Raw genomic sequence first — 15,197 nt, 5'->3', positions numbered from 1 at the left:
CCACTGATTTCAGTGGACACAAAGCGTAATTTCCATTGTGGTTATGGTACAGAAAACTTTTTTAAAAAACTATCATCCAAACCAAGTTGTCACGCTGGAGCCTTGCAGGACAACTAACACTACATATGCATAATTGCAAACAGTCCGATTGTGGAGCAGCACAGCGAGTATAATGGATCAAGTCCAATGGTGGGTGCACGCCTCCAACAAACCCGATACACCGTTTGTAAAGTCAGATATCCACAAAAATGCAATGAGACAGCACTCCAGTAAGTATAAAGGTGATCTTTATTCACCCATGGCAAAATAAGGTGCAACATTTCAGCTCATCCAGAGCCATTATCAAGCATTGTAAGACCATTGTAAGCAATGCTTGATAATGGCTCTATGGATGAGCTGAAACGTTGCACCTTATTTTGCCATGGTTGAATAAAGATCACCTTTATACTTACTGGAGTGCTGCCTCATTGCATTTTTTTTGACATATGCATAATTTGTGTTGTTTCATGGGCAACAATAAACCAATTCTGTTATGTTATTAACTGCCACTTATTTTATTCTATAACGCAATCTCACCGAGAATCTCTCTATGATCAAATCCCGAGTATATTCTTTATGTGCTATCAAGCTAAAATCCCCATTCTCGCCAGGTTAATAAGACACCTGTCCTGGAACTCACAGACATATTGGTTTTTGAATCCTGACACAATATTCAAACTCTTGATGACGTTCTTACAATGCCAGAGGAACTTACTAACTAAGCCACAGAGTCAATTCAACCTAGTGAAACTGGACCCAGTAGACAGGGTTATCAGAGTTTTGTGTAGAGATAATTACAGCACTAAAGAGAGCATATGGGCTGTCAAGTCTGGCACATGGCCTGCACCAGCTGTTACCTGGGTGCCTTGGAAAGACTATTGAACAGCATTTTGGGCACAGTACAGCTACATGCAGGCATTTCAAGATTTCTATTGGGACCTCTTCATAATAAATTTATTTTCTATATTGGGGAGCTTTAAACTCTGTCATATCATTGAGTAAACTCTGTGTTTTTCTGCTATGTAATTAGGATCATGTTCTTTAGAAGTGCAGAATACTAATGTTTTATGTAAGTTTCCCTAACTGCACACAGAGACATTCTACTGGAGTGGTCTATTTGCCAAAAATAAATTGGAAATAGAGCTATGTGATGGTCTTAAGCACCAAGATGTTAAGTAATGTAGATGAAACTTAATATTTTAACATGTGCAGAAGGACTAGAGGAAACAGCAAATGTCAATGACTGATGTATAGTATCTGTGCTCGGAAGGCAGATGTTCTGGAAAATAGACATTCCTATTCTGCAGCGGCTCTAGTGTTTGGCATAAGTTACTTCTAGTATTTCACTGCACTATACACAGAAAACAACAGCAGGGTCAAAAGCAAAAGACAATGGCAAGATGAAGCGCATCATAATTTATATGTACTTTAGCAATAACACTAGGCGCAAATTGTTTGGGGTTTTATAAATTATAAAAAAATAGTATGTCCAAAAATTGGGTCAAACAAACTGATTAAAGAGCTTTGGACAACTCTAACCAATATCGATGTTAGTAGTGCAATCTTAAAATTATTTATATACTGAATTGCAGAGCCACAAAGATAATTTAGTAATTTTCTTCACTATGACAATCCTGTAACCACATTTCTTCTTGTACGAAATAAGTATGATTTCAATGTTCCAAAAAATAAAGAGTACATGTAACTAAGTCATGAGCCAGGCAATTTCTCAGAACCTGAACCATGAAATGTCCCATAATTAAAGCCTTCCATTACATTATAATGATTGAGTTTAAAATATTTAAACTGTGGTTAAATGCTTTACTATTCGAGCCTAAAATAATATGAAATGAGTAATCAATTACATGCCAGTATATTAGTGCAATATATTCTACAAGCTTTAGAAAATAAAATAATCCCCCAGAAGAACCTTAATTCTTATCCATGGAAAACATTAAACTGTTAAGCGCTAACAACTAGAATTAGTCCTTAAATCTCTAATGAGAATAATAAAACATGAATGCTGTAACTCGATAAGGCCTGAATTTACTTGCTGTTAGTAAAAGTTCCTGATCCAGCACTATGGCTTTTTACTCCCTGAGGTCCAGGAAACAATATCTGTCCTTTAGGAACATCCTCTGTGGTAAGCAGTTCTCCTCTCTGGCCTCATTGGACAGAGATAGCTGTGTAATATCTTGTAACAGAAGCTTTATGAGAATATCCATTACTGATTTCAATCAATCTAAAGTAACCAATTTGATTTAACCCTTTCCGAAAACCATGGAAAGGCTTTTCTGTCCTTGTCGGCAACTTTGCAATTACTGCTGTGAATTGTAAAGGAATCCAGCTTTTTAAAATAAATGTAACACTGAAAAGCCAATTCTCTAGAAAATAATGACAATCCTCCTAAGTGTGTGCATTAATGTTTGCAACTACTGTGTGCACATAAAAGACCCATTCTCTAAAATTGTTCTCTGCATGTTATTATGAATAATAGACATGTATGTGGATTTGTGTAAGTGTATGTAAATGTCTATATGTACAGAAAAATTAACCCACATTCCCATCAAATTAGCAACAAATTTGGTGGAAAAATAAAGTTATGGTCACATTTTATGTGTATTTATATTTGTGTGCGTCTCTCCCTTTGCAGTGAAATCGATACATAATTGTAAACGTTGACAATTGATTTGTAATTACCTTATCTGGAAAAATAAATAAAAGAAATGAGAAAAAAAATATGTTGGACAATATAAGCTTTAAAGTCTATTTTTCAAGATCACCTCTGTACAATGCATATATACCTGCTGGCAAGGCACAAGGCATATGTTACCATTCAAAGATCCAGTGCAGTATATGATTGATCCTCATTATGTCCATAGAGGCAATATTTATGTATTATTAATCAGATTCTGTAGTTCTATGGGCATTGTAATGTTTAATTTAGTGTTACACCACTGTTCTAAAGACATCCAATAGAATGCTACACAACTAGTTTACCTAGATCAAACATGACATTCAACAAATTGTTTACTCAAAATAAGCAGAAAAGGGGCAGCACATGGACTCCATAAATACTGCCAAACCGGCCAATGAGAAGTCAGTACAATTACACGCAGATCTATCCAACACCAAACTGAACTGAAAACTTCAGCACATCCAATACATAGCATCATTTAAAGGGAATATTAATGTAAATTCAGAGGACCACATGGATAATCCCAAATTTCAATGCATTAAGCTATACAGATTGGATGCAAAGGGGACAGAATTATTTTGTAATATGTATTATTTTATAGCTAAACACACTAACACCTTCAATTATTACAGATCACATGACAGAGCTGGAATTACTTGAAGTGGCCCCAAGAAATGCTCTAGATGCATTGCTAAATATACATAAAATGAAGTTTTACTTCACTATTGAAGAATACATGTTGGTTGGTCCCATTAGACTAAAGAAGATCCTATTGCCTTCAGGGTCATTAATTAAAGTGCATTGTGGCCTATAATAACGCAGAATAAAAAGAAGCGTAAACAAGACACAATTAAAAACTCTTTTACTATATTTATGATATTTTACATTATGTCCAAAGTCATGAGTGTCATCACATATAAAAAAACCTTGTGAGAACAGGCCTGGGGGATTATCCTATAAGGCCGTTTCTTTATTGACTCTCTAATATATACACGAAGTAGGTGATTATATCTGCTCCTACAATTGTGTATCTTCTACATATCAGATTGTTGGTTTATATAAAGTGTACACCAATCTCTCTAGGTATACAGAACAATAACCATGCCAGTTTACATTACAATATTCTCATACAAGGCAGATTATAACAACATAACACATTTTTCTGTGGCATCGCATCCAAGATTCCTATGAACTGGCTCAGTTAAGTAAAACAGGATGGGCTAGGAGTCATAATGATTTTCTTTCTCATTATTAGCTGAACGTATCATAAACATTCATCTTTGACCAGATATTAAAAAAGTAATTTAGTGAGGCCCTGAAAACATAATGAAAGACACTATTTTATGCAAATAATCATACAACATAGCAGAAATTTCGGCACCCCATGTGCAGTATTCTCAGCGGAGTCAAGGAAAGAAAATGGAATAAAAGCATATGCAAAATGAAAATTAAAAAAATCTTATTGCATGGAGAAACATTAGAAGTCTACATAGGCACATGGAAAATGTGCTGCAACAGAAAACATTCTAGACAGTAGCTGGCGACATCATGAAACGACTAGTCCTAAAGCAAATAATTACATTTTTTTTTTGTATTCATCAAATGTCTGAGAAATCCCCTTAATGAAACAAAGAGCGTCCTGTCCTGTACAGCAGACTTCATACTTAGTCTATGCACAGAGTGATAATGATGTCATTAACCCCGTTAACCGGGTGCCAGTGGAGCAGCACTCAAGCAGCTGAAGACATAAATCTGAAAGAAGTTTTGCAAGATTCTCAGTCTTACCTTTGAAGTACAGTTTGAAGGTCCGGTGGACTGGAATCAGGAAAGTACACAGAACAGAAGCAGCCTGGCAGCTTGTAGACATGTGTATTGCTAGGCCCCATGGGCTCTTTCGTGCACCATACAAGCATGAAAAAAACACCATGTTACACAATAAATCTGATAAAATGTGTCAGAAAAAGAACAAAAAGAAAACAAGCAAACCCTCAGACCAGTACAAATAAATGAGAGAAAAGCAATTGTGGGGCTGCTCAAAGCCTTTTTGCCTTGCTGAATGAAAGCAATCCCTAAGACTGAATGGGTAATGAGATCCTGGCTCCTGAGATTTTAGCTTTCTTAATCATGTTCATAATTAATTCAAGAACATTGATAATTTCATTACATTCTTTTTGTCTTATCAATAAATGATGTGCCTGCACTTTTGGTCCTGTGTACAGGGAGAGAGGAGATGCTTTGGGTAATACAGCACCAGGAATAGTGGCTGAAGCAGAGCTAAAAGGTGAAGGAGTAATTATTATTCTTGACCAGGCCTCTATTATCAGAAGAAGATGACAAGCAGCTAGAAATAATTGATAAGCTTTAATGCACAAATGCAAACCCTTGAAAGAATATCTGCTGTGTCTGCTGCTGCTGCTGCGGGAACTTTTTTTTATACACTTAGATAATACCACATTTGAAGAAAATTGGCAAATGTTGATACGCCTGGTATGGCCACTCTGTAAGTCATTCCTGAGATCGATAAGCCTTCAAGTGTACAGTTTTAAGATGTATTTATCTATATCTAGCAGATCTATATTTTCTTGCTTGCTTTACAAAAAGCATCTTTATGAGCTTTTGGATGATAAACAGCAAACGTTCAGGAAACAGTGGATCAAGTCGGAAAAAAGAATCCCATCAACCTGTTTTTCATACTGCTAGGTTATCCTTTATAACTGCGCTGTCCTCCAGCGGAATCGTGGCAGCCAATTTATTTCTTCTGTCATCGTTTAGGTTGGTCGGTTGCAGGCAAACGCTCATTAATAATAGTAATGCAGATTAATATTACCTGTTTGTATGTCACGGTTACAAAGACAAATTTTTGACTCGGAAGCTTACGAGCTGTAGTCGATGTCTGTCTAGGTCAGTGGAGTGACAAATTTTTCACATCTGCTGAAACATTTTTAAAAATATTTAACTTGACAGGTTGATCTGATAACTAACAAACTAGTCTTTGAGTAAAATAGCCTCATCACTTAGGGTGCCGTGCTGATGGTTCTGATGCGACATTGATGCATGTGACACCGGTGATATATACATTGGGTGGTTTTATCAGTAGTTTATTGAATTGTTTATTTCCCTTGAGGAGAAAGACCTGTCCCTAAATGTATGTTCTTTGTTTAGACTCACCAGATTGTGGATTAATATTGACATAACATTCAATTGGGATAAGCCCATGCTCGATTCTCTAAAAAGAATAGGTATATAAGCAAAAAGTGACTTTACGGAAAAATTACTGCATTTGGAACTATAAAATGCTGACTGGTGGTAGAAAGTATGTCTCTTTTTTATATAAAATTTTATTATTTTATATCCATGTAAGTTTCCTTCAGGAGCACTGATGATAAAAAAAATAAATAATTTCAAATGTATTTGGATACCTAGTTTAACCACTTGCTAACTAAGTGGGTCGGCAAAAAACTCTACAGTATTTATGTAAAACACTGCTGCAGGAGAGTGGGAATTTTTTTTTAATACCACCCCTGACTTCCTTACCGTGGATACACAGGTATGCCCATGATTTCAGAGAATGATTAAACCAATAAGTTCCCTACTTCCAACCTTGTGATCACATGATTAATAAGAGGCACAAAACATGAATTTCAGGATTTTGCAGTACCAGGTGAGCTCTGCAATTTAGTCCCCAAGTAAATGGAGTTAATGGGGGATATTTATATGGGCCTCCCTTGTAGATACGACCAATAAGGTCAGTAATTGGCTGCAGCAATCACAGGATTCCCTCCTCTTCCCGTCCTGCATAAGTAATGGAGGGCTAACCATTCATATGTTGCTTAAAACCTCTTTAATATGAGAATTTATGCTGTAGATTTTCCTTTGGAATTACAATATTCACAAAGCAGAAAAAAGGAACAAAACAAAACTTTGTGTTTGTTATAACTTTTTCATACTTTTTAATAACTTTTTCATACTCTTAAAAGAGTTAGCTAAAGTGTAATTTTTAAAAAGTGCAGTTTTTATTACATTTTTTATGTGTTGTGAAACAGCAAAAAACATTTAAGCACATTTTTTATATTTTTATAGATTGGGAATTTTGGCACATGGTGATACCTAATATGTTTTTTTACTTTTTTTCAACTTTTTATTATTTGTTTTATATGTGAATGAATTTTATTTAAAATTTTTATTTAATTTTTATTGCATCATGGGGTGCCGGGAGGAGAGGGGGAGCCCCCTCCCTCTGTAGGTACACAGATCCCATGGTCACAGCATTGACCGCAGGATCTAACGGGTTAACAGCCATTTCGTATCTCATTCAGATCCAGACTGTAAGAGCAGGGTCCCGGCTTTCTTATCACTGCTCTTCCCTGCACGGGCGACACATTGAATACAGTAATGCACACTCTATGTTAATGGAGACCGTGTGTCAGTATTCAATAATCTGGTGCACACTCCAAAGGCAAACTGTGCATACTGCACATACTGCTTTTGATAAATCAAGCCCAATGTCTTTTGACTATGGCTATGGTGATGCTGCAGTGGTAGGGGTTTGCCACATATACCAAACTTTAACAGGGTAAGTATAAGACCGTAATAGGGTCCCCCAAATTATACTTACCCTGTTAAAGTTTGCATCCAATAATGCTCCTTAATAATGATCGTCACTCTTTGACAATTTTAACACTGCCTAAAGAAGCATGGGAGAAAGAAGGAAGGCTTTAGGGAGTGCAAGTAGGTGAGTATTCATTTTTTATTTTTTTTCCTGTACTGTGTTAACCTATATACTGGGAGGCATGTGCTGTGGCTACCTATCTATTGTGGGGCATGTGCTAGGGCTGCCTATCTACTGAGGGTTATGTGGTTTAGCTACCTATATACTGGGGGGCTTGTGCTCAGCTATGTACAGTATATATGATGTATGTATCAGTTCAGGTGGTGCAGTATATGTAATAAATAAAGGGTGCACTATAATCCATTCAAAACAACTAAGTATAGAAAAATGAATTTATTAAGTACAGGCAGTTCCCTACTTAAGAACACTCGACTTACATACGACCCCTAGTTACAAACGGACCTCTGGATATTGGTAATTTATTGTACTTTAGTCCTAGGCTACAATAAACAGCTATAACAGTTATAAAATGTGTCTGTAATGAAGCTTTAGTGTTAATATTCTTATGACAATCCAACATTTTTAAAATCCAATTGTCACAGAGACCAAAAAAGTTCTGTCTGGGATTACAATGATAAAATATACAGTTACGACTTACATACAAATTCAACTTAAGAACAAACCTACAGACCCTATCTTGTATGTAACCCGGGGACTGCCTGTACTTATATGTGATGTGATGTGGAATAATAAGATGGGAAGTAAAGTGGGGGGGGGGGGGGGCAAAAATCTTGTCAGTCAGGGGCCCCAAAATTCCAAGTGGCAGATATTCCCCCAGGCATTAGAACCTGGAACCTGTTCATAGAGGATTATACTGCAATACTACACTGAATATAATCCATAAAAGAAAAAAAGCAAAGACTTAAAACATCAACATTTTCAGGGAAACTGTAATGAATGATGCATGTTATCTGTAACTGCCGCTGACCCCTCAGTGATGGAATCACCAACTAAAACCTGGCCTTTCCTTTCCCCTCAAATGGCTTATTAGCATGATTTTAAAACTTGGTTTTAGAAGGAAGGAGGTCATGGATAACACCGTATAATACCACATATACAAAAGTATAAGCCAACTCGAGTATAAACTGAGGCACCTAATATTACCACAAAAAACTGGGAAAACATATTAACTCGCGTATAAGCCTAGCATGGGAATTGCAGTCGATACTCTCTAATAAAATGTCCAGTAGTCTTCCCTCATCAATAAAATGTCTAGTAGTTTTGAGTCATCAATAAAATCTCCAGTAGTCTCAGTATGTCCACAACAGCCCCTCCAATGAATATTATGTCCAGCAGAATGCCCCCATTAGTATAATATCCAGCAGAGTGCTCCATTAGTATAATGTCCAGCAGAGTACCCCGTTAGTATAATGTCCAGTAGAGTACCCCATTAGTATAATGTCCAGCAGAGTACTCCCATAAGTATAATCCCAAGCAGAGTGCCCCCATTAGTATAATGTCCAGCAGAGTTCCCCCATTAGTATAATGTCCAGCAGAGTGCCCCCCATTAGTATAAGGACCCGCTGAGTGTCCCCATTAGTAGAGTGTCCTACAGATTGCCCCCATTAGTACAGTGTCCAGTAGATTGCCAGTACAATATACATAAAAGGGTCAAGAAACAGGCAACAAGGTTCGGTTAGAAGTGATGATAAAAGTTTTTGTTACTCTGGAATGATTCTTTAAAGTGACAGATTTGACCTACATATGTTAACAATGATACTTTGTAACAATTCCAAATAAGAATTTACACATGTCTAGTCATAAGCTACATTTTAGTATTTAAGAGAAAAATCCTCAGCAGCCAGGCTTCCATAGTCATGTAATAGACTTTTTACCACACTAAAGAATTTACATTTCGATACATCAAATTGCACTCCATTCATGCAGTCATTCAAGTTATCTTTTTATGTTACATGACAAGTTAGGAGCTAAATGATTTTAGCCGTGGGCCAACAACAAAGTAACATCAGATGAGGAAAAGTGCACTTTAACTTTGTGGATCCGCACAGCGTATTGTAAAATGTTTTCAATTTTTTTTCTTAAAACTTCACAGGAAGTCTAGTGTAACATACTTGTTTAAAGAGACTTCTCTATATATGCTTTATCATATACTAATAGTCTACATTTTTTGTTTATGTGATATTTTTTAACCTTTCCCAATGGGTGCTACAATCTGCAATGTTAAATACAACCAACATTTCTCTTTTTAAGACTGGCATATAAATCCAAAGTACATCTGTAATTTGTAGGTCTCCACAATTTTTGCTTTTATTTCTGTGCTTATTGTTTTTACATTACATATATTAGTGCAGGGGTCCCCAAACTTTTTACATAGGGGGCCGTTCACGGTCCCCCTCAGACCGTTGGAGGGCTGGACTAAAGTTTAAAAATAAATAGCGGTACATGTGACCGCATCCGCAATACACTGATACCCCCCTCAATTAATTATTTAATATACTGCACCCCCTTGTGAACTATTTTATATATTAGCCCAATTAATTAATTAATTGGGCCAATTATTAAATATACTGGGACCCCTCTCCATTAATTATTGAATATGCCTCCCCCCCCATTAATTACTAGACTGCCCCTCATAATTAATTATTTCCTATACCCCCACCATTAACTATTTCCTATGCTGCCCCTCCCCCATTAATTATTTCCTATGCTGCCCCCACCATTAATTATTTCCTATGCTGCCGCACCATTAATTATTTCCTATGCTTCCCCCACCATTAATTATTTCCTATACTGCCCCTCATAATTATTTCCTATGTTGGCCCCAACATTAATTATTTCCTATACTGCCCTTCATAATTTATTTCCTATGCTGCCCCTCATAATTAATTATTTCCTATACTGTCCTTTATAATTAATTATTTCCTATGCTGCCCCTCATAATTAATTATTTCTTATACTGCCCTTTATAATTAATTATTTCCTATACTGCCCCTCATAATTAATTAATTTCCTATGCTCCCCTCATAATTAATTATTTCCTATGCTTCCCCTCATAATTAATTATTTCCTATACTGCCCCTCCTAACTAACTATTGGCCCCCAGTCCGCACAATCTTTTTACTGCCCTTTTTGATAAAAAATAAAAACCCTGTACTTACCTAAGTCTTCTATCTTCTTGCCGCGTCCGGGCAGGAAGGGGTGCGCGGCCCGGGTTGTCTTCCGGCCACATCGCTGCAGTAATGGTGCTCGAGCGGCTGTTTCTGGGCGCACCGAGCACTATACAGTGACGGGCAGGAGCTTCCTGTCCGGACGGAGGCTCCTGCCCAACTGTCGAAGGCCGTGGGGGCCCGTCGGGGGTCGGATCTAAACGGTCCGCGGGCTGCATGTGGCCTGCGGGCCGTAGTTTGGGGACCCCTGTATTAGTGTATATACTTGTGTATAAGCCGAGTAAACCCCCAACGCGGCTTATGCATGAGCGTATAAAAAACCTGATATACTCAACTTCCGACACTCCCCGATGCTCCATGCAGCTTCTATTTGCGCGTAATAGAGTGTCTTGTTTCTGCCCATCGGCTCACACTATTATGTGGTGGTGTCGCTGCTGATGGCATCATATAGTGCACTGGCTGGCAGAGCGCCTGAACGTTTGGGTTGCAGTTTGGGCACTCGGCCGCTAAAAGGTTCGCCATCACTGGCATAGGGGCTGGCTGAATGGCATATATTCATTAGGGAGGCTAAATTACATTTAATTTCTGGAGGGGGGGGGCTGCATTGGCATTTCATTACAAGGGGGTTGGGCTCCATCAGGAATTTCCTAACTAGAGGGACTAGAGGGACTGCTGCATTGCATTTCATTACTGGGGGGGGGGCTCCATCAGTAATTTCATTGCTAGGGGGTCTTCTACAGGGCATTTTATTACAGGGGCCTGATTGGGGCACATTTATTACTCGGGTAGGTTGTAACCAATGAATTTGCCATGTAAGCTTATAATTAAGGTCCTCGGCTTATACTTAGATTGACTTATACACAAGTATATATTGTATATATATAGCCATTAAAAAATGGCTGAACATATATATCTTCTACACTATGAAAAACACATATGTCTCAGTGGCATTATAGAGAAGGAAGGTTTCTACTTGTTAAACCCCATGATAAGTGAGAAAACCAAAGGCTACAGTGGATGTGGTTTGTCATTAATGAAAATTGGTAAAGCAGCTATGTTCTGCTGAGTGATAACAATTATTGTACAATAAAAAATGTATGTGAGAGGGTCATGAGCTTATCCCTCTCCATACAAGGAAGTGTCAGCCGTATTAGCAGGGACCTGTTGCTAAGAGCCGTGACTGGTGCTAGCACTAATGGTGGGTGGTTAACTGGACACTAATTCAGATGCAGTACTGAATATTCACAATACTCTACAATAAAGAAGTATTGCAGTGTATGAGTAAGCAGACTCCATCAAATGACAACCCTGTCCCTAAAACGGAAATATAAATAAATATAGATAAATAAACATAATAATAAGCATGTTAGGCATCCCCACACCCCAAAATCATCAATTTATCCAATCATCAATTTATCCAAAAATTGCTTATTTTTTATCAAACAAAAATTTTAATAAAAAGTTTTCAATGGGTTGCACAGTCCCCAAAATAGTATTGATAAAAATATCAGGTGGTCCTGCAAAAATGACACTCTAACCAGCTCCATATACTAGAGAAAATATCAAATATAAAAAGTTATGGATGTCAGGATATGACAAACGATTTTCAATATTTAAAATGTATTAAAACAAAGTACAAAAAGTATATAGATTAGGTATCTCCTTATTCATATACTGATCCAAAGAATACAGAGGATTTGTCTGTGAAGTTAAAGCAGTATAAAAAGCCCATACGAAAATTGAGCAAATATGTTTTTTTCGTCTTTTTCATCACAATAGAATTTTTTTCAGCTTCACTGTACATTCTATAGAATATTACATGGTGCCACTAAAAAGTATAATTTGTCCCACAGAAAACAAGCCCTCATTCATCATGTAAATGGAAATTTTAAAAGTTCTGGCGTTTGGTAGGAAGGGAGGAAATACTGAAAAATAGAAAAGGGCTGCAGCATGGGGCTAATAAAATGTACAATTGCTGAGGTCTTGTTTTATGTCTCCTCCAAATAGCAGAACAGGGAAGCAAATTAGAACTTGGGATCCCCAGTTCTCCTGATTGCAGAGGGTCCAACTGTGAAGACCCCTGTAATCATATATTTATTCTTTATCATACAGTTAACATATATACCCCTTTCGCTATATGTTTTTAAGCTGATGTATGTGTTGCCTGAAATAATGACTAAAATCTCTATCTTGTCCTGAAAACAAAAACAATGCTCCCAGTTATGACCTTTGGAATGCCATTGACAATTTCTTGCTATATATAGTATATAGTATAGTATATAGCATACTCCAGTATATAGTACAACATATACTGTACATCCAAAGCTTGAATGGCAATTGTAGAAAATAAGACCATAGAGAAAAATGCAAATTCACATCTATTAAAGTTCTTTAATTCTTCAGAAGGGGTTTTAATGAATGCTAAGCCAGTCATTACTGCAACATAAAATATTAACTTGCTACACATAGGAGTTTTGTTCTACTTGCTATGACCTCCTCAAGTGACATTTGCTTGAAGTATTTTTAACAGGAAAGACAATCAATAATTCTAAGGCTACAAAAGCCAAATACATCAAATGTATCTAAGAAGGTATCTATAAGAAGGACGCTATACACTAAATCCTCAATTAAGTCCTAGAAACCATTTATACTTTGTATTAAAATGATTTGGATAAATGCAAAAAAAAACATCTCATGATATATGGCTGTGAGTAATAATACAAAAAGAATAATCCAAAGAACATGGTCAATAACGGTTAATGACCCGTGATCACTTATATTCCTTGTGAGTAATAATAACAATGTTTATATAGCGCCATCATATTTTGTAGCGCTTAGCAAATTATGGGGAGCATATACAAGTGAAATAAGACATTAAAGAGTACAAGCATAGGCATATGGAACAATATGAGTGAGTGCCCTGCTCAGAAGAGTGTACGGTCTATGAGGATGAAGGGGTTGACCCAGGAGGTATAAGAGCTTGTATAATGGTCCAGCCATTCTTTATAAGGGAACAAAATAAAATAATTTACTAAATAAAAAGAAATTCTGCTGTTTGAACCAGTCATCAGCGGCCGTCTTATATACCAAGTGCAAAGTCTATGGGGCAGCAGAGGAACCTGTGGCTTGGTAGGTGTTTGCCAGATAACAGATGGGAGGAGGACACAGGATGCCTTAAATAAAGAGAGAGTTGAAGTTTCATGCAGTTAGGGAATATAATAGGCTTGCCTAAAGAGACGTCTGCAGCTTTAAAGGCTGGGTATTAATCTGAGAGTCCGGGGTAGAGCATTCCAGATAATTGGAGCAGCTCAGGAGATGTCTTGGAGACGTGAGTGAGAGGTAGTGCCGGGAGGAAGTGCAGAACAAGCCAGGACTACTTTTTAGTTTCAGATGTGTAATGTGTATGTATTTTAGACATGTTTGTCTTATTCTATTGGTACGTTTTATTTCTGTACATGCTTTATCTGTTTTTGTCTTGTTTTTTATGGTCTTTACATTGCGGATGTGACACTTTAAGTTCCCTTTGAGATAATAAAGTTTGTTTATTTAATTATTTAGGCACGAATTAAGGAAGATAATAATTAAACATCATTTGCGGATCGAAGAGCATGGGTTGGGTGAGATAATAGAGAAGAGGTAGGGAAATGCAGTACTATGCAGAGCTTTGTGGATGAGGGTGATCATTTTGAACTGTATTTGAAAGGAGACAGGTAACCAGTGCATTGACTGGCACAGACTGGAGGCATCTGTGTATTGTTTGGTCTGAAAGACAAGCCTGGCTGCTGCATTAAGAAGAGATTGGAGAGGAGAGATTTAGTGAGTGGAAGACCGATGAGTAGGGAGCTACAGTAGTCTAGGCGAGAGTGAATCAGAGCAAAAATTAGTGTTCTGAGAGGCATGTGGCAAGAGCTAGCAAGAGATTAAATATACAGTGCAAAGGAAAGGTCAGTGTTGGTCTGTGCTGCCTCAGTGTTCCCACATTACCGAGATGGAGAGATCAGGGTTGGGTTGGTTAGTAGATGGTGGAAAGACAAGAAGTTCAGTCTTGGAAAGATTAAAGGGGTTGGCCACTTTTCAATAAATCTCAGTCCCTCTCACTGACAGACACAGGGAGAGGGGGAGAGGGGGAGCAGGATGAGTCATAATCGGGATGAGCCTAATAACGCCTTCATTGAGAAGGTTAAACATTGTCTGATCACTGGTGGAATAAAAAACACATTGCTTCAGGAGTGCTGCTTAATCATATTCTATTGATCTGGATAAGCATAGAGATAATACTGAAAAGCAAATCTACTGATTGTTTGTCCAAAGAGAGTATATGCAAACATTTAGTGGCTAGCCAGTTTAACCCTAGATGAGGTGATCAATCAATGATTGTAATGACTTCTCCTTTTCTCCTCTAGCTTCTCCTTTTATTTAGGTTTTCTATTTGATTGTGTATAGATCTTAAGTACATATTCTATTTTGAGGTAGCAAATTTTTTGTATATTTTTAGCTGGTGTATTTTGTACTATTTTCTCCGCATGACACTAGCCAATAAGCACATTTAGATACCTGCATCCTGGCGTATAGATGTCAGAGTCTAGTTAACAATGAAATTCAAAAGACAGTAACCGATATTAAAAATAAGAAATTTAAATATCACTCCAATCTTACCCCGCTA

The 15,197-nt window shown here is 37.3% G+C and overlaps 1 long non-coding RNA gene across 2 annotated transcripts in view; it reads right to left on the bottom strand.

Moving 5' to 3' along the window:
• Positions 1 to 4,794, bottom strand: part of LOC140116550 (uncharacterized) — a 179,965-nt gene extending 175,171 nt beyond the window's left edge. For both annotated transcript variants that reach the window (XR_011852811.1, XR_011852808.1), the window contains exon 1: positions 4,523 to 4,794. This is a non-coding gene — a long non-coding RNA (uncharacterized lncRNA). The remainder of the gene's footprint in view (positions 1 to 4,522) is intronic.
• Between the last annotated feature and the right edge of the window lie 10,403 nt (positions 4,795 to 15,197).

The sequence above is a fragment of the Engystomops pustulosus genome, chromosome 2 (assembly GCF_040894005.1).
Source record: "Engystomops pustulosus chromosome 2, aEngPut4.maternal, whole genome shotgun sequence".
Lineage (NCBI taxonomy): Eukaryota > Metazoa > Chordata > Amphibia > Anura > Leptodactylidae > Engystomops > Engystomops pustulosus.
The sequence above is the reverse complement of the archived record's forward strand: the minus strand, read 5'-3'. Positions and strand labels throughout refer to the sequence as shown.